The 24469-nt window shown below is 48.0% G+C and overlaps 1 protein-coding gene and 1 pseudogene across 1 annotated transcript in view; one reads left to right on the top strand and one right to left on the bottom strand.

The window, feature by feature from the left end:
* The window catches only part of COL26A1 (collagen type XXVI alpha 1 chain), a 187356-nt gene that overhangs the window by 7414 nt on the left and 155473 nt on the right, over positions 1-24469 (top strand). The window lies entirely within an intron of this gene.
* LOC118606660 lies at positions 312-648 on the bottom strand (annotated as a pseudogene).

Here is a 24469-nt window from a genome sequence, read left to right as displayed (position 1 = left end):
TTCTTGATGCAAAGCACACAGTTATGGGTGTCAGGAAAGCTTGTGTGTAGCCAGGACAGTAAAGAGCGAGACTCTCTCAGGCTCGTTTTTGGTGTTTTGTTGTCTTGATATCAAAGAACCCAACTCCTTCTGCTTGCTGCAGCCTGCCTAGTCTATGGGATGGGATGGGGGGAAAGGGGCGCCAAAGAGCCTAGTGCCTCTGAGAGTCTGGTGGCTGGTGGTAGCCACCCAGGATGGGGGCCAGTGTTTGGTTTTGCTGGGCAGGCCACCAGGCTGCTTCCTTGTGGCTTCTGGAGCCAGGTCATAGGTGATCATGCTGCTGGAGGCCTGGGGAGATTGTGAGTGCTCTGGAGACTTCAATACCGGGGCCATGAAGAGGAGAATGGACTTCCTGAAAAAGAAGCTCACCCACCAGTGACCCAACCTTGGGGAGACCAGGGCGGTGGGGGTGGCTTCCTCAGGGTCCTCGGCATTTCCATAGGAGCTGTTACTACAAGCGGAACCCAGGCAGCGCCGGTAGTACTCGTGGGTGGCCACTAGCGAGGTGCCGGAGGGGACGGCTGCCACGCTCTTGTTTGCGGGCTGGTGGAAACCTCGGCGGTGACCCCTCTTGGGCCTCAGTGTGTGATTACTGGTGGCGGAGCCCATTTGCAGAGGAGACTGCAGGAGGCTGCTCTATGACTGTGACGCTCCTGAAGGTCCTATTCTAATTCTGACATTTCTTTTTCATTTAATTGCTGGAATACTTGTATAAATAATTGCCCCATTATTTACTCTATGTAGGTAACCACGTTTTGAATGGGTTTTTACTTTATCTTTCCACTGTTTGGCTTTGCAAATGTAAGCGTGTGCATGCGTGGCTGCGCATGCGCGTTTGTGCATCATCGGCTTCCCGGCTTCTCATAGAGAGGTGGTGTAGCAGTTACACTGCCCTGCAGTTGGCCTTTTTGTTTTGCTTTACAGTGTACTATGGAGATTGCTCTATATTAGGGCATGGATACCTTCTGTATTTATTCCTTTTTTCACAATTTTAAAATTGTGTTTAAAATATATGTAGCAAAATCTACCGTCTTATCCATCTTTGAGTGTACAGTTCAGTGGTATTAAATACATTCATACTGTTGTGAAACCATCGGCACCATCCGTGTCCAGAACTATTCATGTCTCCTGCGTTCATTTTCACAACTCCACCGTTCTGCGTGGTGTGAATGACTGCAGTTTATTTCGCTCATCCCGCTGAGAGACATTGTGTTGTTCCAACCTTTTGTGTTATGTATGATGTCACATTATATGTCATTGTGCATTATTCGTTTCATATTTTTGCAAGTGACTCTTTAGGATACATTTTTTAGAGTGGGTTTTCTGAGTAAAAGGTAAGTGTGTACATACATGATTCTGCTAGTGTAAAATCACCCTTCAGAGGTGTTCTACCATTTGCATTCCCATCAGCACTTTTTCCAGGAGGCGCATTCTGAAGAAGCTGTTTAATGATGCTGGGTCAAAATGACCTTGTGTGGATGAGCACAGACTTCTCTTACCTATATCACCTGCAAGCCTGGGCCACCCCTGACATTTTCGGGGCCTGAGGCTAGGGTACAGATAAAGGCCCACACGCACTATGTCTAAATGTTGAAAAGTCAAACTTACAAACTATTCAATAAAATATATTCTGTCATTGACTTTGACAAGCACACCCTCTTACCGACCCAGGTGGCCAGGCTCACGTTTACAACTCCTAGCATCCTTGAATTTTGTTCTGGACTTAGCGGTTCAGGGAGAGCCACCCTTCACTTCCCTTTTTGTCCCACCTGACACCTTCCCTCTGGTACACAGACACTGTGAACACTCTAGCCCGAGTTCAGGCTCCTCCCCTCACCTAACAACTGTCATTGGCCACACCTTGGTCTCAGCTGTTTGAGAAGGGAATTCTAGGCTCTTTAGTACCTGCACTTGGTCTGTAAATGGGCTGTGGGCTCTGGGGGTCATGTCCCTTGGCCCTACAGTCTCCTTGCCCTTTGGGGAAGGGGGACCTCAAAAGCACAGAGCAGAGGGAGAGACTCCTCTTGCCCAAGTTTAAGGCAGTTCTCTCCTCTAGGGAGATGTGGAGTAAGTCTCAGGATGGAGTGAGGGCATGTATACCTCAAATCCTCGAAAGTTGGATGGACTTTTCCCAAATGCCTTCAGTCATAAAGGCTGCATCACAATGGCTGAGTTAAGGTGTCTGTGTTCAAATGTTCCCTTCTTGTACCTTCCCTGCCTTAACTGCTCTTTATCCCACAGTAGACTGTGAGTGCTTAGGGGAATGTCACCCGCTTGTTTGGGACCAGCCCAGAGCTCATAATAGAGGGCTCTGTTGATTGTGTTGAGTGAACTGAACCAAGCACCCACTGAGACTGTGAATCTAGACGGGTTACGAGTCCTACCAAGGGTCACTTTTCAGTCCCTATGGCATTGGTCATATAGCAGCTCTGGACGTAAAAACGCCTTTCAGAAATGACAAGACAAGGCGCATCAGGAGGGAAGGCTCCAGGGCTGCTCACAGGGACTTGTTTCTGTCCTTTTTGAAACATGGCTATATTCTGGCCTGATGTTCAGGGTTTTTACCCATTTCTAGACAGTTTTCAAAAGTGATGGGATGGAATTCAGAACTTGCGACTGTTTTTTGTTTTCTGTTTAGAAACTCTCTGGCAAGTCGGGTTTGGAAGTGCTCTTATGCCTGATGATGACACTGCTGCATCCCGACTTGTCCCTTCCCCCTCCTTTCACTTCTCCCTCTTCATCTCTCTCCCTCTCCCAGTCTCCTTCCTCCCTTCATGTGTCCCCAGGCATGGCCATTTGACCAGTTCAGAGGCCAGAGCCTGATGCTAAGCAGGGTTCCATGCTTGGGGTTTAGTGCTTAAGTGCTTCCCGTCTTGAAATTTTCAATACTCTCATCTTTAAATGTGTGCTTTGTAAGTAAAGTCTAATAGGACAGCAGGGCATATTCAGGGACTTGATCCTCAGTTCTTACCATGTCCCACTCACTGTCCCCTACCCCTCCTTGGGGGAGGGTTCTCAGCTGCTTGGTCCCCAGCCCCTGACACCCCAGGGCCATCCGGCCTCTCCCTTTCCATACCAACCAATGACCTCTGCCACCCTCTGCCTCTGCCTGGAGCCAGGATGTGGACTCAGGGAGGGTTGGGATTGGATACGAGCACCCGATGACATCCTGGAATGGGGCATGGTGGCCTTAGTCCCTGTGCTGGGTTGGCGGTGCCCCAACCTGTTCAGCAGGTAACTGAGGATGGAGAGCCTCTTACCATTCTGGCTCTTAGTATGTCTTGGGACAGAGATTGCTGCACTGTTGAGGATTGCCTGTCAGCTGTAGGGATAGGGAACCCTTGGGAAGGGGAGGTACCTGACCTGACTTCCCTGCCCCCAGCCGTGGCAAAGTGCTTCAGCCTGGTGGCTGGTAGAAAGGGTTGCGCATGTGTGTGCTTGAACACGATGGAGTTGCAGGGAGGGGTCCAAGGGTGCCTGTGAGAGTCTGCATTTGCCCCACCAGTATCCCCGTGCCCAAGGGAGCACATGTGAAAATACACAAAGGACAGATCAAGACAGGCCTCAGAAAAAGGGAAAAAGCTGTGTCGTTTAATACTTTTAATGGTTGTTTTCTCCAGCTTTTTAAACGAGGGGCCCTGCATTTTTATTTTGCACCCTGCCCCACAAATTATCTAGTAGGTTTTGTTCCCATTCTTTAGGAGCAACATCCCCTAAACAGCAGAGCGCTGATGGACTCATCGGAATCAACTTGGGAGATAAAAGAATTGGATATCCAGTCTTATTCATGATTCAGAAAGTGCAGGGCCTGGAATTGTGTGTTTTAATGGCCTCCCAGGTGCTTTTTTGGTGCAGCCAGGTTTAAGAAGCACTGCATGGAGAACACAGTTTTTTGAGATTCTTTCATCATTACCCATAATAAGAAATACCTTTTATATGGTGACTGAGTATGCCTGCCTGCTCATGCACACATACACATCTGAAATAAGTTTCACAAAATAATGCTTACTGTTACCATATGTGATACTCTCTTTTTTATTGTATTCTATCTAGTTTGTAAAAAAAGTGTTTGCCAAGACTCAGAAAATTGATTCCACAGCCCCTCTGGGTTAAGACCTGCAGTGGGCGACCCCACTTCCTGGGGAACTGCAGGGGTCTCTTTGCCTCCTGTGCTCCCCAGTTCCCATGCCTGGCCCTCCAGACTATCTCTGACTCTGAAGTCACTTTCTTATCGCTTCAGCAGAGCTGAGGTGCTGAGGTGTCTGTCTACTCCTCCCTCCAATGCCTCTCCTATCCCTCGGCTCCACCCTCTTTTGGAGCAGCCACAAACAACCTTCCTTCAGGAGGTCTTCCCAGGCTGAACTCCCTGCTCTGTTTACCTCTCTGTGGGCAGCTCCCTGCACCTCTTGTGTCTGTGATTGTTTGTGGTTTGGGTACTGAGAACTCACTTTCCCCTTCCCTTCCCTGCAGATGGAATCATTTCTCCTGCCGGTTTATGCCCTAGCGTGGCCCTGCCCAGCCCGCCCGGGGCCTTGAGTGCATGAGTCTGTGCTGCCCACCACCCGCCCCTGCCCCTTAGAAATGTGAGCTTATGCAGGCCACGCATTTACCAGCCCAAACTTCACTGAGCCCACAGTAAGCAGGCTGAAGCTGGAGACGCAAACAGGAGGGCAGAGGCATAGCCTCGAGGCCTGCCCAGGGACACTGGTGCCTTACTGGCAAAAAGTTACCCCTGAGCGCCTACAGTGCACTTGGTGCTGGGGGGCAGTGAGATGATTGATGATTCAGACCTCACCTCTGCCTTTGATGAGCTCAGAGACTGGTTGGGGGCAGGCAGATCCATGAGCAAGTGTGGAATTCGCTGTGACACAAACGTGTGCAAAGTGGGGTGTGCAGGCAAGGGGCATGTGAGCAATTACTTGTCTAGGGGAATTAGGGTGTGTGGGAGTTTGGGCATCTCTGTACTCCAGTTTTCTCCTCTGTAAGACGGGGATGATTGTAGTATTTACTTCATAAGGTTGTTCTAGGGCTAAAATAAAGTGCTTGGGAAAACAGGTAGTAAACACTATTAGGGTTTGTGACGTGTTGTGTGCTGATGGGCCTTGCAAAGGTTGGGAGGGTGTAAGCTTTCATAACATAGGAGCCCACAGAATCCTTTTGTGAGGATGGTGTTCCAGACTCCATACTTTGGGAAACGCTAGTTATATGCTGAGGACTTCCCAGAGGAGTCATGTTTTAAGTGGTCTTGTAGGATGAGCAGGGTATTCTCAGAAGTGACTGGAAAGTACATTTTGGGCGGACGGAACAACCGTGTGAGGGCTGGGAGGCGTGATGGTACCTCACATGCGGTTAGTGCAATTGAGTTCAGGATAGCTGGACCGTGGGCTGCGGGCAGGTGGGGGAAGGCTGGGCCTTTGGAGTTTGCATGTAAAGCCCCTTTTCTGCCACGCTAAAGAGCAAGAAGAGGGAGGCAAGCTAACAGTGGCCCTGCCTGAAGTTGGGCAGAGGCAGTGGGGAAGGAGCAGCAGGGAGAGGAGGGCTCAGAGTCTGTGCAGCGGCAGCACCTGGCCGCTCTGGGTGCAGACTGGGGCTCCTGGTCCTCCTCGGGGGGTGCTGGGGGGCAGGCTGCTTTACTCCTGAAAACACGGCAGAGATTCTGCTGTGCTTTGAAAGGCAGCACAGCACGCCATTCACGCAACCTGTGTTTTTTGTAAAAAACTTGTGTTTTTCTTCCACGTGGTTTACTAGCCAAATTTTAGCATCTAGCACCCGGTTTCACATATCAGATATTCCATGGCTGTTTATTGAGTGAATAAATGAACACATGTCTTGATCTCTCACCAAGACTTGGCCTCTGCCCCCATGCAGGTCTGTAGTTCTGAGAGGTCCTGGGAGAGGTCTTTGTCTGCCCTGTGTCCCACCAGGCCAGCTCTGGCAGCCATGCTTAGAGGAGGCATGGAGGCTGCTTCTTCCTTTTAAGTAGGAGTGGGTAGAAAAGGGTGAATTTTCCTGATAATCACACGGAATGGCCTTTTTCTCGGCCCTAGGGTTTTCTGAATCTCCTCTCCCTTCATCTTACGCTTCTCTCTCCCACCCTAGTTTGTCTGTTATTTTAAAATCCATTCCCAGAGAAACAATTCCTATGGCAATAAGAGCACCACCACTCCAGGCTTCTCTTGGCTTGAACTGGTTTGACACTTCATTGCTGCTTCGAGAGTGTGTGAGCTGGACCCCAACCAAGTCTGCCTGGGGCAGGGGAATAGAGTAACAATAACTAACTGTGAGAGGATTTTCGGGAATCTTGTAGCCGATCCTATGAAAGTTGACACACGGCACACTGTTCTCTCCTAGAAGTCAAGGGTCCCTGCCTTTCGTGCCTGGTCTTCTTTTTCATTGCCCCCCAGAAACCTGGGTCTAGATGTTTCTCTTTGGTGGCCTGTATGAGACCACCTTGAAAGGAGCTGGACCCAGTCCAGGTTAATTCTGTAACTCTGGGGTAGAGAGGCAGAGAGTGGGGGGGGGGAGGGGTTTCCCCACCCACGCCTCTCTGTCTGCCTTGCCCCATGTGCCTCCAGAACCATTTGCAAAAGGTCAGAGCTAGCCAGGCTGCCTGCCTCCTGACCTTTGCCAGCTCCCCCTGCCCGGATGTTTCCGGAGCTTGTTCTGTTAGGTGTTAATGGGAGTAATGAGAAGAAGCTTGGAAGTGCTTGTAAACCAAGCTCAAGAGTTTCCTTAATAAAGAAGGAGGGTGTGAAGAGTGGGATCTGGAGCCAGGCTGCTTGAGTCTGAATCTCTACTCTGGGTGGCCCTGGTTGAGTCACTTGACCTCTCTGTGCTTCCGCGTCCCCATCTGTAAAATGAGGGTGATTGAAGTATTTACTTTCTCAGGTCATTTTAGGGCTTAAAATGAATTAATATTAATAAAGCACTTAGAACAATATCTCATAAACACTATGCAGCCTCTTGAAATGATAAAGGCTTTTCCAGAACGGGCAGTTTGCTGACAGGGCCTTGCAAAGCTTGGGAAATGGCGAGTTTCATAGACATCTGAGGCCACCAGATCCTTTTCCAGGGAGTGTTTCATTAAGATGGTGTTTTAGATGATACACTTTGGGAAACTCTGGCCTAGTGGGTCAAGGTCAAATGCCCCAGCAGTTTATAGTGCCCTTCACCCTTCAGGAGCTGATCCTATACTCTCGTCAGGGTCATTTCTGACCTCATCCTGTAGTTGCCTACCCTGGTGCTTCAAGGGAGCTAGAGTAATACAGAATTGAGGGTCCCTTAGGACCCCTGCTCAGGTTTTTAAGGATTTGAGTAAAGGGTGGGGGTCGCTCGAACCACAGCCAGTGGGGGATGAGCACAGAAGGTCACTCCCAGAATGTGACTGGGGAGTAGGTTAGAGGTCTGTGGGCCCCAAGGAGCCCATGGTGAGTTCAGGGGCTGAGGAGTTCTGACGAACTTTATTCCCCAAGAGACGTGACAGCCAAGCTCACCCCAAGCGCTTCTTCTGGCCTGTCTCCTATAGCGGGCCTGTCATGACTCACCGGGGGACCCACAGTCAAGCCAGCACTCCCCTCCTTGACGTGGTGCCTCACAAGTAACATGAAACTAATAGGATTGGGCTGAGATCAAATGAGGAAATGGGTTAAATATGCAGACTAATTATTACTCAGCGGTTCTTGCTCACTGGATGAGGGCCCCACTTAAGAGTTCCTTCACCCTACTTCTACTTCTCTGAAAAAAAGTGGAGAGCACCAACACTTACGGGAGGATTTGTGTGTGTGCACGCACGCGTGTGTAAGTTGTTTGTATCTATAACTGGCTGCGGTTTGCAGCCCAAACAGTTTATATCTTTATTTGAAAGTATCTGGCCCACCTACCCCCTTCCTTGTTCTGGAAGGGGACAGGGACTGTGTGGCATTTGCTGACCCCCCGCCTGACACCCCCCCCCCCCACCCCCGGTTTTTAGCACTGGGAGGCCCAGCAGAGGGTCTTCCCTGCTTGGCCATTGTGAAAGGCTCAGGCTTCTGTCTTCTCTAGGGTGTAGCCTCTGGAATTGGGCTCTGCTGCAGGCTGCGCTCCAACCCTGCCACCCTGCTGGCCCCTGGAGGCGCCAGTACACCCAGTCTCATTCAGGAAGCCTTTGTGAGAAGGTGGCAGTTTCCTTCTGATTTGGCTCCGGCTGTCTGTGCCCTGGCCAGTTGCCTCTGGCATCTGACATTTTTGTCATTCCTGCTCCCCTGGAAGGGCTTATCTAGGAAATCAGCACTTCCCTCTTCCTGCCCCTCTGTGATTGATTTGGCCACCCGGCTGATTATCATCCGGCTCTCAGAGATCTCAGCCTGCCCAGGCACCCTCCATTTCTGGAATTATGGAATCTACAGGGTTTGCTAGGCTCTTCTCTCTTTTGTCCCACAGCTGATGATGACAATTAGCTCAGACCCTGAAACTTCATGCAAGAACTCTGAAGATATGGGCCTCCCTGGAGAGGCAGCTGAGCAGGTGGAAGAGTCTGTTACATCAGGGACCAAGAGAGAACTCTATCCTAAACTTTTGTCTCTCTAGGTGCTCTGCCACTTTCTACCTCAGGGCCTTTGCACTACCTTGACAAGTTTTTGTTTTTTTCTTGGCCTAGCTAACCACTGCTCAAGGCTCAGATATCAGCTTAAATATCACATCTTCAAGGAAACTTTTTCTGTCCCCCAAGATAAGGTCAATTCCCCTTGTTAAATACCTTCAGAGCTTACTCTCTGACTTAGAGGCTCATGATAACTGTGTCAATCCTATAATTGATTGATTGATAATTAGTTAATAGTTGTCTACTCTGAGACTGTAAATTATCTGAGGACAGGGATCCCATCTGTCTCATTTGGCAGCTATATTCTAGGTTCTTGCAGAGTGCCTGGATTACAGAGAGTACCCAGGAAAGGACTAACTACTTTGCAAGTTGTTTTAGTTTCCTATTGCTGCTATAACAAATGACCATAAACTTTATAGCTTAGAAAAACAGAAAATTAATTATTTACAAATCTCCAAGTTAGAAGTCCAAAATGGGTTTTGCTGGGCCAAAAAGTATTCAAAGGATTGATCCTTTTGGAGGCTTCAGGGGAGAATTTGTTTCCTCATTTTTTCCATCTTCTAGAAGTTGCTGACATTTCTTGACTTATAGCTCCTTTCTCCATCTTCAAAGGGCATCTCCAAGCTCTCTTTCCAGCATTTCCTTTCTCTCTGATTCTAAACCTTCCACCCACCATCTTATAAGGACCCTTGTGATTAGGTTGGGCCCACCTGGACAATCCAGGATCATCTATCTACCTCAAGACCCTTGATTTAATTATATCTGCAAAGTCCCTTTTACCATGTAAGAAAACGTAGTCACAGTTTCCAGGGATTAGGATGAGGACATCTTTTGGGGCTATTATTTAGCCTACCACACAAACAGACATGAAAAGAAAATGGTACGTCAGACATTTGGCGCCTTGAAGAGTCAGACTGATTTTAGGTTTCAAACAGTATTAAGGCTAAAAGTGGCTTTGAGCATCAAAAGCTTGTTAAGAGTCAGCTTTGCGTGAAGAATCATGATAAAAGCATGGCCTTCACACCGAGTTTTTACGTAGGCTCTGAGGTACGTATTTAACTTTAGTCCCTCCAATTTCTATGGAACAATCCAATCTTTCTCAATAATTTGAAATACCACTTTAATCACATACTAAATTTCCCTATAGACATGGTTCTTTTTTCTGAACTCAATCTGATCTGGTGCCAAATCCACGCGATTTTAATTACAATAGTGTATGTTGTTAGATGATAAAGCAATTCCTTCTTCATCACCCATCTTTATCAAAATCATCTTAGCTGTTCTTGTACATTTTTTCTTTGTGGTGAGTTTTAGAATCCTCTTTTCTAGTTCTATCATCCTGTCTGTTAGGGTTTTGATCTAGGCTGTGTTGACTTAATGGATTAATAGAATTCAATGTATATAATATTGTGTGTTTTTCAGGAACAAGGTATACTACATTTATCCAGCTTTTGTTAGATTTTCTTAGGCATCTTATAGTTCTTATTGTGAATGAGTTCCTTTTGTTCTTTGATGTTTGTAAATGTTTATGTCTGTCAATAGGAAAGCTGTTTACTTGGAGAATGTCGACCTTATATCCAGCTACTTTCATGCATTAAAAAAATTATTTTAATGGTTTTTCAAGTGGTTCTTAGGATTTTTGAGTTAGAGTATCTTATGGTCTCCCAATGTGTGTGTGTGTGTGTGTGTGTGATTGTGTATGTGTGTTGGTCATTGTGTAAGTCAAAACCATGGTTGAACTGGAAGGAACGACAGAGGTGGAGGGCTCTGAGGAGAGAGAAAGTGGGTCTGGAAAATGGACCGTGGTTTGGTTTGACTCACAGTCATCTCTGCTCTTTCTTCTTTCCTCTTACTCGTTCACTCTGAAGAGAGGCAAATGGTGTGTGTGTCTCCGCTTCCCTAAACTGCAGTTGGCCCAAAGAATTCTTAGAGTGAGAAAACAGTGTTTTGGACTGGCATGATGCACTTTTATAGACCAAAGCTAGCTATATCTGAGTCCAGGTGTTAGCTGTCCTCGTTGCCTTATATGGGCTTGGCCTGGCCGTGCATGTTGCCTCTGTCTTTTTGCACCTGTTGGTGTGCATGTGGCGGAATCACAGGGACAGCTAGGACTGAGTCACAGCTGTGTCTTAAAGAATCTAGGGGCCCAAAATCATGAGTGCTTGGACTCTTGGGACCCCCGAGCAGGGAAGCTTCTCGGGGTTCAGGAATAGTCTGCTTTGGTCATCACTCTATCCCTGGCATCTGCCGATATAGAGCCAGAATTAGGTTCATGCTTGGGGGAAGATGGGGTATCTGCCAGCTGTGCATAGTTGGACATGTGGGTGGGTGGGTCAGCCAAGTTGGGCTGTGGTGGGTGGGCCTGATAGCACAGACTCAGAACTTTAGAGTCAGGCAAATTTATGTCAGAAACTTGGATCCCCTCTAGCTGTGAGGAAGTTACTGTTAACTTACATCAGTTTACACATCTGTGAGATGGGACTAATTGAAGCCAGTTCCTGTGGGAGCATTAGGTGAGCCATTTGAATCAAGGCTGTATGTTGCACTTGAAATCCGGTGTGAACAGTGGTCCCTGGAGTTGGTTGAACAGCCTTCTGGATTATGTAGCACCTGGTTGAATGCCTGCCATGAGCAGCTTCCCCTGGTCCTGTTCTGACTTCCTTTATTCTTGTTTCATGCTGCTTGTTCTGTAACTGGGCTGCATGCCACCTGTGGTCAGGAGCCCCATCCTAGATGGCATTGTCTGCCACGGCAGGTGATCCAGGCTGAGCATAGAGTGTGGGTTAAAACAATTTCTTTTTAATTCGACCACAACGGGACCAATGGGGACACCACTGTGTTTGCTTTCCAGGCAGAGGAGTCCAAGTTGCTCAGGAGCTCATGAGCTCATGAGCCTGGAGTTGCATTCTAACCTGGAATGAACAGGGAGCACAATGGACCCTGATGCGGTGTGAGAGCCCAGACAGTTGCATGAGCAAGGCATTTGGCAGGGAAGTCCAGTTTTCTGCCTGGTCATTGGCAGGGAGGTGGTAATGCTGGAAGTCATCTACTTGCTGGCCTAGAGCAGCTGCACGTGGGGACAGCTGTCTCAGCTTTGGACATAGGATCTGCCCTGAGATTAGTAACAGAGCCCATGGGGAGCAGAGAAGGGCTTGGGTTACCACACCAGGAAATTCGCCTGCCCTGCTGACAGTGGGTGGGTAGCTTGCAGGATGGATGGGCTTTGGAGCCTGGAGGTGTCTGGGCAAGGCAGCTCACCACTGGCTCAGCCAAATCTACCCTCTTAGGATGCAAGCTGACCCTCCCAAGAGCTGCTTTCCTTCCGCTGGACCTGAAACCAGCAGGAGCTGGATTTCTAAGACTTATGTGAAGAGTTGGGAATGGAAACCAAATGTTGGTGTCAGGTAGAAAAAGCCGATGCAAGCCTGCAGCCCAGCAGGCCTGGGACTGGCAGAGGCTTGGGCTGTAATGGCCAGCCCAGATGTTTAGGTAAAAGGGGTCTGACACATTTTCTTTGAAAAAAATTTATTTTTTCCAATTATATTTATTATAGATCATTTGGGAAATATTGAAAAGTGAAATGAAAGAAATCATTTATAATTTTATTTTTTTAATTTAAAATTTAAAATTCTTTTTATTGCGATAAAATATACATAACGAAATTTGCCATCTTAACCACATTTGAGTGTACAGTTTAGCGGTATTAAATACATCACGTTATTGTGTAACCATCACCACCATTCATCTCTAGACTCTTCATCTTGCAAAAGAGCAACTCTATACCCATTAGACACTAACTTTCCACCCCCTCCACCTCCCCCTCAGACCCTGGCAACCACTGTTCTACTCTATGTCTCTATTATGGAGTTTTCCAGAAAATTTCTTGAGACAGCCTCAATGTAAATATCTGGCGAGGTCGCAGGGATTAATTAATTTGACCACTCTAGGAACCTTATATAAGGTATCATACAGTATTTTTCCTTTTGTGACTGGTTTATTTCATTTAGCTCAAAGTCCTCAAATTTCATCCATGGTATGGCATATCTCAGTATTTCTTCCATTTTTAAGGCTGAATAATATTTCATTGTATGGATGTACCATATTTTGTTTATCCATTCATCTGTCGATGGGCACTTGGGTTTCTTTTACCTCTGGCTGTTGTGAATAATGATGCTCTAAAAATGAGTGTACGAATATTTCTTAGAGTTCCTGCTTTCAATTCTTTTGGGTATATATACCTTGAAGTGGAATTGCTAGATCATATGGTAATTCTATTTTTAATTTTTTGAGAAAGTGCCATACTGTTTTTCACAGCAGCCGCGCCATTTAACATTCTCACGAACAGAGCAAAAGGATCCAATTTTTCTACATTCTTGTCAACGCTTGTTATTTTCTGATTTTTTTTTTTTTTTTTTTTTTTTACTAATAGCTTTCCTAAAGGGTGTGAAGTGGTATGCTGCCAGTTTTGATTTGCATTTCTTCAGTGATTCTTGACGTTGAGTATCTTTTCATGTGTTTATATATCATCTTTGGAGAAATGTTTATTCAAGTCTTTTGCCAATTTTTAAATCAGATTTTTTGTTATTATTGTTATAGAGTTGTAAGTGTTGGTTATATATTCTAGATTTTAACTCCTCATCAGATACATAATTTGCAAATATTTTCTCCCATTGAGTGGGTTGCCTTTTCACTGTGTTGGTTGTGTCATTTGATGCACAAAATTTTAAAATTTTGGTGTAGTCCAGTTTATTTATATTTTCTTTTGTCGTTCATGCACTTGGTGTCGTATCCAAGAGATCATTGCCAAATCCGCTGTCATGAAGCTTTTGTCTTATGTTTTCTTCTATGTTTTGCCCTAACAGTTTTATTCTTTTAGGACTTATGTTTAGATTTTTGATCCATTTTGAGTTAATTTTTGTATTTTGTATAAGGTAAAGATTCAATTTTATTGTTTTACGTGTGGATATCTAGTTTTCCCAATACCATTTACACCTTTCCCTGTAATTCCATTTTTGACAGTCATATTTCCTTTTGGTCTTTGCTCTGTGCTTGCTTGTTTATGTATTATCTATCTATCTATCTATCTATCTATCTATCTATCTATCTATCCATCTATCTATCTATCTATCATCTCTCTACTTACCTACCCATTGTTTTGCCAAGTTGAGAGCATGCAGGACATGTTAAGGAGGAAGGTTAGTATATTTAGTTTTGGGTCTTGCCTTTTCTTTTAACGTGTTTTCCCAGAAGCCTCAATGAAGTGGTCTTCATTTATTCTATAGATATTCCAGGTGCCCATGGTATTCTAGAGACTCTCAGTTGTTGAGAGTGCAGAAATGGTTCAGAAGGGGGTCACTGCTTTCAAAGTTCAATAGAGGAGAGTAAATGAACAATTATCTCAGGAGTTCTAGAGTCACAAAGGTCTGAAAAGGTATGTGAGGAAATAGAGGCAGGAGCAGTGTGGTACCCAGGAGAACTGGGGAGGCTTCCCAAAGAGGGTGACATTTGAGGAGGATCTTAGAGGCAGAGAAGGGAAAGGCTGAGAAGAGGGAGTGAGCAAAGGCTCAGCAAGGGGGTGGGAGGGGGTCCTGGCAAGGTGTGGCCCAGGGTTCTGAAAACACAAGGGCAGAAAGCAAGGATGGAGGTGAGCATGAGCCACCTGATGGAGGGCCTGATCTGCCAGGTGGAGGAGCTGTGGTTCATCCTGGGGACCATGAGGAGCGTCTGGAGACCTTGAAGGAGGGGAGGGTCCTGGGTCACCAGATGAGATGCCAGGTCACAGGTGAAAACAACTGAGGACAACAGCAAGGGACAAATAAGTAAATACGTGAGTGAGCATCTGACCCCCTTTCCTCCAGGAAATTGAGGCATTCACCCCTTCCTCCAGAGCAGGTCTGTAATTTCAAGGGATCCTGGAGTATGGCCCTTGTCTGTGCTTTGTTCCCACTGGACCAGCTTTCCAGAAGCCACTTTAAAGAAGCCACTGAGGCCACCAGCTTTAGGGGTCTTGCTTTTTCCTTTGAAGTGGGAGTGGGTGGAGAAAAGGGAGTTTTCCAGAAATTTCTTGAGACAGCCTCAATGTAAATATCTGGTGAGGTCTCAGGGACTGGGAACCACTTCTCTGAGGCCGGGGAGCTGAGGGCCTACCGCAGGGGGCTGTGCTGCAGGCCAGGCTGTGCAGGGAGGGGGCTTTGCTGACTGGCCTCCCACAGACACCCAGAGTTCTGCACCCCTCCTTTCTCCCCATGTGGCTTCAGGGCACCTTCAGGAGAGCATTCCCCCTCCTCAGGCCTCCTCTTTGGCCTGTGCCCTTTGCCCCATCCCTGCTTCTTAGGCCTGACCTGCTAACGAAAGCCTTCTGTGAGGAGGTCAGCGCTGCCTGTCTGTGGTAACAGAGGCCTCATGGGGGACAGGGCAGCGGAAGGAAAGGGGGATGGGGGAGGGCCCTAGCCCTCAGAGCAGGAGCAGATGGCGAAGAAAAACACAAGCTTGTTTGCCTCTCTGGGGGTCCGTTTCTAGTACAAGATGGAAGTTTCTCTGGTCTCTGGAGTTTGCTTACACACAAGTACACGTGGGAATGTGTGTGGGGGGTGCGAGTCACTGCATTTTTGCTGGAAGTGCTGAGGCCTGACAGGGATTCTGGTTGTTCAGTTTCCCAAGTGCCTGACTTAGGGCTGTGGATTCATCCAGGGCAGGGCCATGACCCACCCCCAAGCCCTGGGTGTGTGTCAGTGAAGGGTCTTGGGGATTGATGGTTGGACACGGGAGATTTCAGGAGGAAACCAGAATTTTCAACTTCGTTGTTAGTCCTCGTAAGTCTTCTCCATGACTCTCTGGAGGAGGGGGTGATCTCTGCATTTGGACCCAATTTTAGAGGCCTTTCACATTCTGCAGGCTTTAGGTTGGGGATAAATGATAACCTTTGTAGTTTTGGGCTAATGACACATGCCTGGGTTAGTTCCTCATTTCAGGGGCAAGTGTCCTGCCAAGGGGAAAAGGGCTGGGAGGTGAATAAGGACTTGTCCAAGGTCACAAGGCTGAGGTGTGGCTGAGCCAGGGCTGGAATCTGGGTTTTCTGGCTTCACATCCTGTGTCATCTGCATCACGTAGCTTAGGGTCCATATTTGGATTGATGGGGTGTCCTAAAATGTAGTGTATTTTTATATAGATATAAAAATGTGAGGTATAGATATTTATTACTCAAAGTTTCCAAGAGGAGGGGGCGTGTCGAACCACACAGGGCTACATGAGGACGTACAGAGGTTGGTGGGGAGGTGGAGTGGGCGTGGTGGGACAAGGTCCTTTGTCTCCTTCTTTGGAGGAAGGAACAGGTGAAGGAAGGTGAGCAGGTTCAGGGTCAGCTAGTTTGAATAATTACAGTGGGCTCTGGAGTGTTAGGGCTGTCCCTAGTGGCCTGGTACCTGGTCTTAGGTGATTAGGGCAGGTGGGTGGTTCTGAGTGTGAGAGCCCATAAAGGAGGTGGTTGAGGTGTGGACTCTAGATTGACTAGTTTTGCATTTGAAGAGCATGCCCAGAAGCAGGACTGGGGAGCAGTGATGAAGGAGCAGGAGGCCAGGGCAGGGTGACTCAGGCACATCCCCAGGTTGTCCAGAACAAGGCACGTCCAGCATATGCATTAGGGCAGATGTTAAAGCACCACATCTACAGAGACTAAAAACAAGGCTAATACACAGGGTCTTGTGTGTGCCCACGTTCGAGCGGTGTCAGCTCAGAAGCAAGTGCAGATGCGGCTGTTGGGGGGTTGGAGGAGCCACTATTTTCAGGAGGCAGGGGCATGTGTTACTGCTACACACCATCGTAACTCCGTAATTAATTATTTAACTAATTATTTGTTTAATATCTGTGTTCTCTGTTGGACTATAAGCTTCCTGAGCAGAGAGACCAGGTCTATCCCGTTCTCTCCAGTGCCTGGACTATCCTAAATGCATAATTACAGTGGCACACACTTAATTAGTGGTTACTAAGTGTGTTAGGTACATTCTTAATTCATTTATTTCTCACAATGACCCCACAAGTTAAGTGCTATTATTTTCCCCACTTTATAGGGAAACTAAGGCACGGGGAAGTTAAATAGCTTGTCCCGGGTCACCCAGCTAATAGAAGCAGAGTCAGGATTTCAACCCAAGCTGTCTGAGTCTGTACTTTTAACCACTATGTGGTCTGACCTCTCTCTCAGTGCTTGAGAGTGGAGGATAAGTGCCAGATGAAGGAAATGGTGACAAGGGTGACATGGCCTGCCCGGTTGGGGGAGGGCCATGCGCGCATGTGTCTGCACCGATACTGAACTGTGGGGGTGCATTCTAGGAGTAAAGCAGAGCAGTATGGAAGCACAGAGGTGGGGGTGGGGGCGGTGGGTGGGCCTGAGAGGCAGGAGGGTATAAGCAGCTGGAGAAGGAGGTCATTCTAGGCTGAGGAGTGAGAGGTTGCTGTGGGTTTCACAGCAGAGCCGGGAGCAGGGATGGGAGGGATTCTCCATGTTGGTGGATACAACAGGAGTAGAGATGCCCTGAGGGCAAGCAAGTCTGGCACTTTCGAGCCATGCGCACACACCTCCTGCATCCCACCTGTAAGTACCTTCGCACTGTTTCTTTTTGCATCAGTTGTTTTGGACCACGTGCCCTCTGTATTAACTAGGGTCCAAGTTATTTCTCCAAACCAGGCTTATGGTGACCTCTGGGAACCCTGAAAGGGTGATGATGATTTCTGACCCAGTTCCCACTTGTCCGAACTGTGCCTCCCTCTACAGGCCCAGTGTGGCCACCTTCTGGCTGTGTGGCCTGGGGCCAGCTATGTTGGGAGGCAGAATAGTGGCCCGAAAGATGTCTGCATCCTAATTCCTGGAGCCTGTGACTATGTTACTTTACCTGATAAAATCGCTTTGCAGATGTGATTAAATAAAGACATTGAGATGGGAGATTATACTGAATTATTTTGGTGGATGCAACCTAATCACAGGGTCCTCATGAGAATGAGGCAGGAGGGTCAGAGTGAATAGATCTGACCACAGAAACAAGAGATTGGAGTGATGTGAGGAAGGGTCCTCCAGCCAAGGAATACAGGTGGCTTCCAGAAGCTGGAAAAGACAAGGAACAGGTTCCTAGAGGTAACTGGCCTTGCCAACACTGTGACCTTGGCCCAGGGTGACTGATTTTGGACTTCTGACCTCCAGAACTATAAGATAATAAATATGCGTCATTTACATTGCTAAGTTGGAGGCACTTTGTTACAGCAGCAATAGCTGTTGCTGGACATTTCTGTCACCATAAAGCAGGTTTCTCCCTATCAACAGATGACTGGATAAAGGAATTGTATTTACATGCAATGGAATATTATTCAGCTTTAAAAAAGGAAATCCTGCCATTTGTGACAACACAGATGAAGCTGGAGGACAGTATACTAAGTAAAATTAACCAGACACAGAAGGACAAATACTATATGATCCCAGTCATCTGAGGAATCTAAAACAGCCAAACTCATAGAAGCAGAGAGTGGAACGGCGGTTGCCAGGGGCTGGCGGGACAGAGGAACGAGGGTAGAATTTCAGTTATGCAGATGAATACGTCCTGGGAATTTACTCGACAGCAAGAGCCTATAGTTAATACTGTACTGTATACTTAAACATTTAAGAGGGAAATCTTATGTCGTGTCGCAATCACCGAAAATTAATAACAACAAATAAGAGAGCAGGAGGAAACTTTTGGAAGTGATATATATTTTATAGTGGTAATGGTTTCACATGTGTATATTTATTTCCAAGCTCATCAAGTTGTACCCATTAAATATGTACAGTTTGACGTATGTCAAATGTTCCTTTAGGAAGAAAAGGTTTCCAGGCTTCACTGTCATATGATTCCAAATGTCCCGTTGTGAGGTCTCTTCTGGAGGGGAGAAAATCTTATCCTGAGGAGTTCTAACCAAAGGCTCACCCGCCCCACCGCAGAACTGATTAAAGAAACCTTCCTAGCAGGAAAACTGCAAGTCATTAGTTTTCAGCTTTTTCATGTATGACCATTGGGTGGCCTGGTTCAGAGCATTCTGCAGCTAGCGATGGATTTAATTTTCTGTTTTGATCCTAAGGTGAAACCACAAACAAATAGAAGTGCATTGGCTGGGCCCCCTCCTGAACAGCTGAGCTCCTGAGACCCTGCGAAGTACGGTGGTGCCTCCTCCTCGGTCCTCTTTGGAGTTGCCCTGTCTGCAGGGATTCCTGGGAGGAAAGCTCCTTAGCAGAGCTCCGTAGAAACAACCAAATGGGAAATGGCTCTGTAGAAACAACCAAAGACTTGAAATAGGTGTCTCCGTTGGATGCCAGGGGAGAGCTGTAATTTCTCTCCTGTGATTTCGTCCCTTTCTTGTGGCCAGATGGGATGGGAAAGGTGAGGGGTAGGTGAGCTGCCCAGCCAGAGGGAAATTTGCATTCAATCACAGCAGAGGACAAAGAAGGCCAAGAAAATGCATTGGATTCGGGCAGCCGGGGCTCTCTGGAGCCTGTGACCTTCTGATGGGGTCTCAGCCCTGGAATCATGCATGTAGGGGCTGCTGGAGAAAACCTTTTGGAACTTAGCTCTGTTTACTTCCTGCCTTTGCTTAAAAACTGCTCTGATGGCTCCCCAGGCGTCAGGCCAAGCCTCGAACCCCACATGGTGGCATTCAAGGCCTTTCGTGTCTTGACTCTTCCCAGCCCACTTTCCTCCCTTCCAGCCCCACAAAGCTGCTCCTCTGGCAATTCTGGAGCTTTTAGGTCTCTATGAATGCCTTATGTCCTCAGCCTCGACTTGGAGTCAGGCTAATGCTGGATGCTGGGAGTTCACAGAGTCGAGCAGGATCTCATCCTTTCCATCTTTGCCCTCAGCCAGCATGAGGCCTGGAGGAAGTAGGACTTCGTGTGTCCTGGAAGGGACCCGTGAGGTAGGAGCGAGAAGGGGAGGCAGTGGCCAAGTAGGTGCGAAGGAGGTGGCATGAAACTGTGACGTGGGCTAAAGAGCCAAAAGGAGATGCTGGGAGAATGGTGTCATTTGTCGGGAGAAGGGACATGGGAGGGGAGCCATTTCGGTGTGTGGGACGCTGCCTTTGCGTCCCAGGCCTGGCCGTGGCTCTGAGGCGGCTCCGCGCTGTGCGGTTGGGGGCATTTCTTCCACAGCTCAGGCCTAGGGCACCGCTGGGTGGATAGAACTGCAAGACCGGGAGGCAGGGAAGCAAGGAGTGAAGACGGATGGGAGCCCTTCGTGTCTCGGGGGAGGCCTTGGGCGGGGGGTGAGGTGGGGTCAGAGTCTCTGTTCCGTGGTGGGCAAACCGTCCCATCCTTCCCAGGCAGCGCCTCCTCAGGGCTCCCCTACCACCCCAAGTTGTTGCCTGTTCCTGTCACTCGCCTTCTATTTCTGTGGTTCTTGTGTCACCTGTGTCCTCTCATCAGATTGCAGGTCTCCTTTCCGCCCTGTCAGCGCGTGACTGCATCAGGGTCTGGTGCTTAGAGAGGGCTTAGGAAATGTTAATTGCTAAATGGCTTAGAATTGCCCTATCCTGTTTTTTAATTTTTTGTTCTCCTTGCCAGGGCCTCACTTATATACAGTAAAGGGCACCAGCTTACGCAGACAGCTCGATGAGTTTCTTTGGATGTGCGCTCTCATCTAACCACCATTTAGATCTAGAGCATTTCCAGCACCTGAAGGCTCTTGCATGCCACTGCCCAGGAAGCGCCCGCACAGGTGACCACTATTCTGATTTCTTCGCCATAGAATAGCTCTACCTGTTCTTGAACTTCATGTAAACAGAATCATACAGTATAGACTCTTTTGTCTTCTTTTATCAACACTATGCCTGTGAGATTTACTTATGTTATTGAAGGGAACAAGTTTTTTTTTTTTTTTTTTCTGCTGTGTAGTGTCCCATTATGTGAGTTCAATACTTTATTCATTCTCTTCTTGATGGACATTTGGGTCGTTTCCTGCCTTACCCATTTTACAGTATGTTGGTAAGAACTGGAAAGCCTCAGCTTGAATCTGCCAGTTTCAAATGAGGAAATTGAGGCTCGGAGATTAGGGGTCATCCCAGTCACCTGCAGAGTCAGAGGCAGAGCTAGTGTGAGACCCCTCCTTCCTGACTCACAGGCTGGTGCCTTTTCTACTGAGAACAGAAATACAAAGCTTCCTCAGCAACCGACCGAGTCCAGCTGGTGCCTCTTAATGGGTTCATGGTGGCCAAAACTACATATTACCTGATGCTTGACTACCTAGGGCCCTGTGAAAATCAGCAGGTCACAGAGTCCTGGACACCTAGCCTCCAGGGTGTCTGAGTTCTCCTCTCCTGACCAGCAATAACTGATAATCAGCGGTAGCAGCTGCCTTTCTTCCTGCGTTTACTGTGAGCCAGACCCAGTGCAAGGCCTTATCTGCATGATTTATCCTCTCATTTCCGCTTCTTTTGTTGGTGGTGCCAGGGAAGCCGGTTCTCAATTCCCTCCCTAATTGTCGTCCTCAGGGAGACTCTGCAGGGGAGGGGTGTGGGCTTTGCTGACGAGGTCCTTTATCATTAGATCATAATTGGGTGGCAGACTGATTAGATCAATTGCCTGGCTGTTGAGGATGTGGGAGGAGGGGCCATCAGCCCCAGGGAAGGTGGGCCAGGGCTGCTTGCCCAGGGGTGTAGCGTGCCCCCAGGGTATGGGCAGGGCTCTAACGTGCCGAGTGGGTTGGATTCTTCTAGATTAGAGATGACAATGTGTGCATCGAGTTAACAGAATAAAATGGACATCCAAATGTGTCACCCACCCAGTGCCTAATTACAGCTCCGGGAGGTGGTTGAAGGAGTGTGACTGAAATTAGCTGCCATTTCCCGAGAACTTACCAAGTGCCCGCCATTCTGATGCCTCACTGGATTTAATCGTTTACTCCTCACAACAATCCTGCTGGTGTTGTTATTATCTTAATTTTGTATACAAGGAATGAGACAGGTATAACCAAGGTGCTCAGGTTATACCCGTTTTACAGGTGAGGAGGAAGAGAGAGGAGCCTCTGGTCTTTGTCCCACGTCTCGTGTCTTATTTGCTGTATCCTGGCTGCTGAGGGTGCCCTTGGGATGATGCACGGTCCCACGCGGCCAGGGAAAGGGCGGCCCCTCCCTGTGCGCCTGGCGCATACTGCACTCCGCAGCGTTTCTTCTTTTGTGTATTATAGATGGTCTCTAAATGTGGGCAAATATTTATATAAAGAATCTTGGTTTTAATGGGCTTTCATTCTAATTTTACAGATGCTTTCCTGTGGGAAATAATCTGATGGTAAAATATGTTAGAATTTGAATGTAAGATTCCTAAAATTGCTTCTTCCAATAAAGTTTATGTACATTCAATTCTTCCATTGAACTCGCTCATTCACAAACATTTTGCTTATCACCCCCTTGATGCCAGACACTGCCGCAGAGATACAAGTCCAACCAGTTTCTGCTCTAAGGAACTGGAGAGGTAGAGATGGTGGAATGAGCCCACCTGTGCCCTGGCGGGGGTCGGGGGTGTAGGGTACCGTGGCTATGGATGGGTGGGTAGAGTTGGGGGACCAAAAGGAAAAGGCCAAGCTTGTCTAAAGGAATGGCAAAAATTTGAGAGAGAAGGGGCAGGGTGGGGAGGTTGGGAGGGGGCAATCCCGAAAGAGACTACTGGGGGCCAGAGGCCCAGATGAGGGAGGAGTACAGCTCACCCTGGGTAGAGGATGTCAGGGTTTAGGTTCCAGGGCCTCCTTGGGGAGGGGGTTTCAGAGGGCCAGATAGGGCTTAATTATGGAGACCCTATGGGGATGGTGGCTGGGAGTGCTCTTTGTACCTTTTACAGCTCAGTTCACACCATCTCTGCACCTTCTTTCTTTGTTCATTTGTTCATTCAACACAGGCACCAACATGCATCTTGTGCTACATTTGGGCCAGGAACTGGGGAGACAGGAGCTAAGGGCAGCTGCCTCCAGAAGCCGGTGGCTCAGGCAGGTGGGCGGCAGCACATACCTGCACGCAACGTGCCCCACACAAGTGGCTCGGTTTTGCTAGAAATTCTCACTGAGCCCTGGCTTAGGGACGATATTGCAGGCCCAGCTGTTGACAAACTACCTGCCTGGAGAGGCTGTAGGGTTTAAGCTTTCTCTGACATCTCCAGCCCCATGGGCAGTAGAAATCTGGCCCTGGCTGGCTGGAGGACGTGAAGAGGCCATTTGCTCAGCCAGTGTGACCGCTCAACTGTCTGACTTTTGGGTGAGAGGCAGCGTTGCTCTGGCCCTTCTGAAGCCTATTGCTGCTGTTCCTGCGTTCCTGCTCCATCTGCTGCGGAGGAGGCAGAGGCCCAGAGAGGGATGGGCCTCATGCCAGGTCACTCAGCCATTCCCACAGCTGGACACCTCTCCGCCCCCAGGGCTCTGGAAGCTTCTTGTGAGAAAGAACTCTGGAACCTACTGGCTTATCTCAGAGAGGAAATGCAGGTTCCAGTGGTGTCTAACCCACGTTTCCTCCACCTGCTAGGGGGTTTAATGAGCTGCCAATGATTAGTGCTCTTAGCAGGCACCTCTTAGAGGTAGGAAGAAAAGGCAGGTTTGAGAAGTGTGATCCCAAAGAAAAGGCAAAATTCGTAAACAGGATTGAATTTGGAATGCCGTGATCGATTCCCCTGGAATCGGAGTTGCTTCAGATTCTCTGGGGCCTGCTCTTCTCAGTGGAACTGAGGAATTCCTCAGAGATTCCAACAGCTGTGGATTGTGGGGGGACCGCTGGTCTTTTGGAAATGGACATAGGTCCAGAAGGTGTCCTGCTCACGAGAGACAGGCTAGATTGTAATTGTGTGTGATCCTCTGGTGGGTATCAAATGCCAAATTCCACAGCCAGTCTCTTTCAGCAGTCACATTCCTCAGATTCTTATCAGTTTTTTTTTTTTTTTTTCCTCAAGTGAACACTGAGAACCAGTCCTCCCGTTGATTGCAGGAGGATGGGAGAAAATTAAAAGCAGAGGAGTCCTGGCTTTCCTCCCTGCTCTGCCACCAGCTCGGTTCTGTCGCCAGCTCGCTGTGCCACATTGGGTCCTTCCCAACGTGGGGCCTTGTTTTCTTGCCCGTAAAGAGGGGGTTGGGACAAGATGCTCTTTGAAAGGACCCCTGCAGTGCAAAGCTTTCATAATTCTCCATCCAAGTCCATAGCGAGATACTTTCTGGAAAATAAACAAAATTCTGTGTGCTTCACTGAGTGGGAGGCTCTGACATACCTGCAGTAGCGGCAGCTTAGGAGTGGTGTCCTTTCCACGTGTCCTTCCCTCAAGGGGAAATGCTGCAGCAGATTTTCGGGGACTGGCTGTCTGAGTTCCAAGGGGCCTGACCCTCGGTGAGTCTGTACCTCCCCGCCCACGGTCCACTGCATGGCCTTTGGCTGTACCAAATTGCAATAATAATCATGACAGTAACTACCACTGATGTTCCTTCCAGGTGACAGACTACTTACTTACCCACTCATTTGTTTTTGTTGATGTCAGGTTGCATGTTATTATTCCCATTTTATAGATGAGACAACTGAGGCACAGGCATGGTGAAGCCTGTTTAACTAGGCACAGCAGAACTGGGCCTGGAGGCTGGTTCTCTTGACTTACCCAATTCCTGGGTCTCACACAGTGGTCATACAGCTAGTGTGAGGCCTTGCATGAGGCAGGGGCTCTGTGACCATTTGGGGTAATGGTGACTAATGCCACTTTGGCCCACGCCATCTAGAGCCAGCACCTCAGCAGTGGGAGTCACGAAGCATGTGCTATGATGAAGTTAATAGAAGTGAAACATTTGCATCCCAAGGATTCTAAAACTCTAAATGAAGGGGCTGGTC

This window comes from Rousettus aegyptiacus, unplaced genomic scaffold (assembly GCF_014176215.1).
Source record: "Rousettus aegyptiacus isolate mRouAeg1 unplaced genomic scaffold, mRouAeg1.p scaffold_m13_p_8, whole genome shotgun sequence".
NCBI lineage: Eukaryota > Metazoa > Chordata > Mammalia > Chiroptera > Pteropodidae > Rousettus > Rousettus aegyptiacus.
The sequence above is the reverse complement of the archived record's forward strand: the minus strand, read 5'-3'. Positions and strand labels throughout refer to the sequence as shown.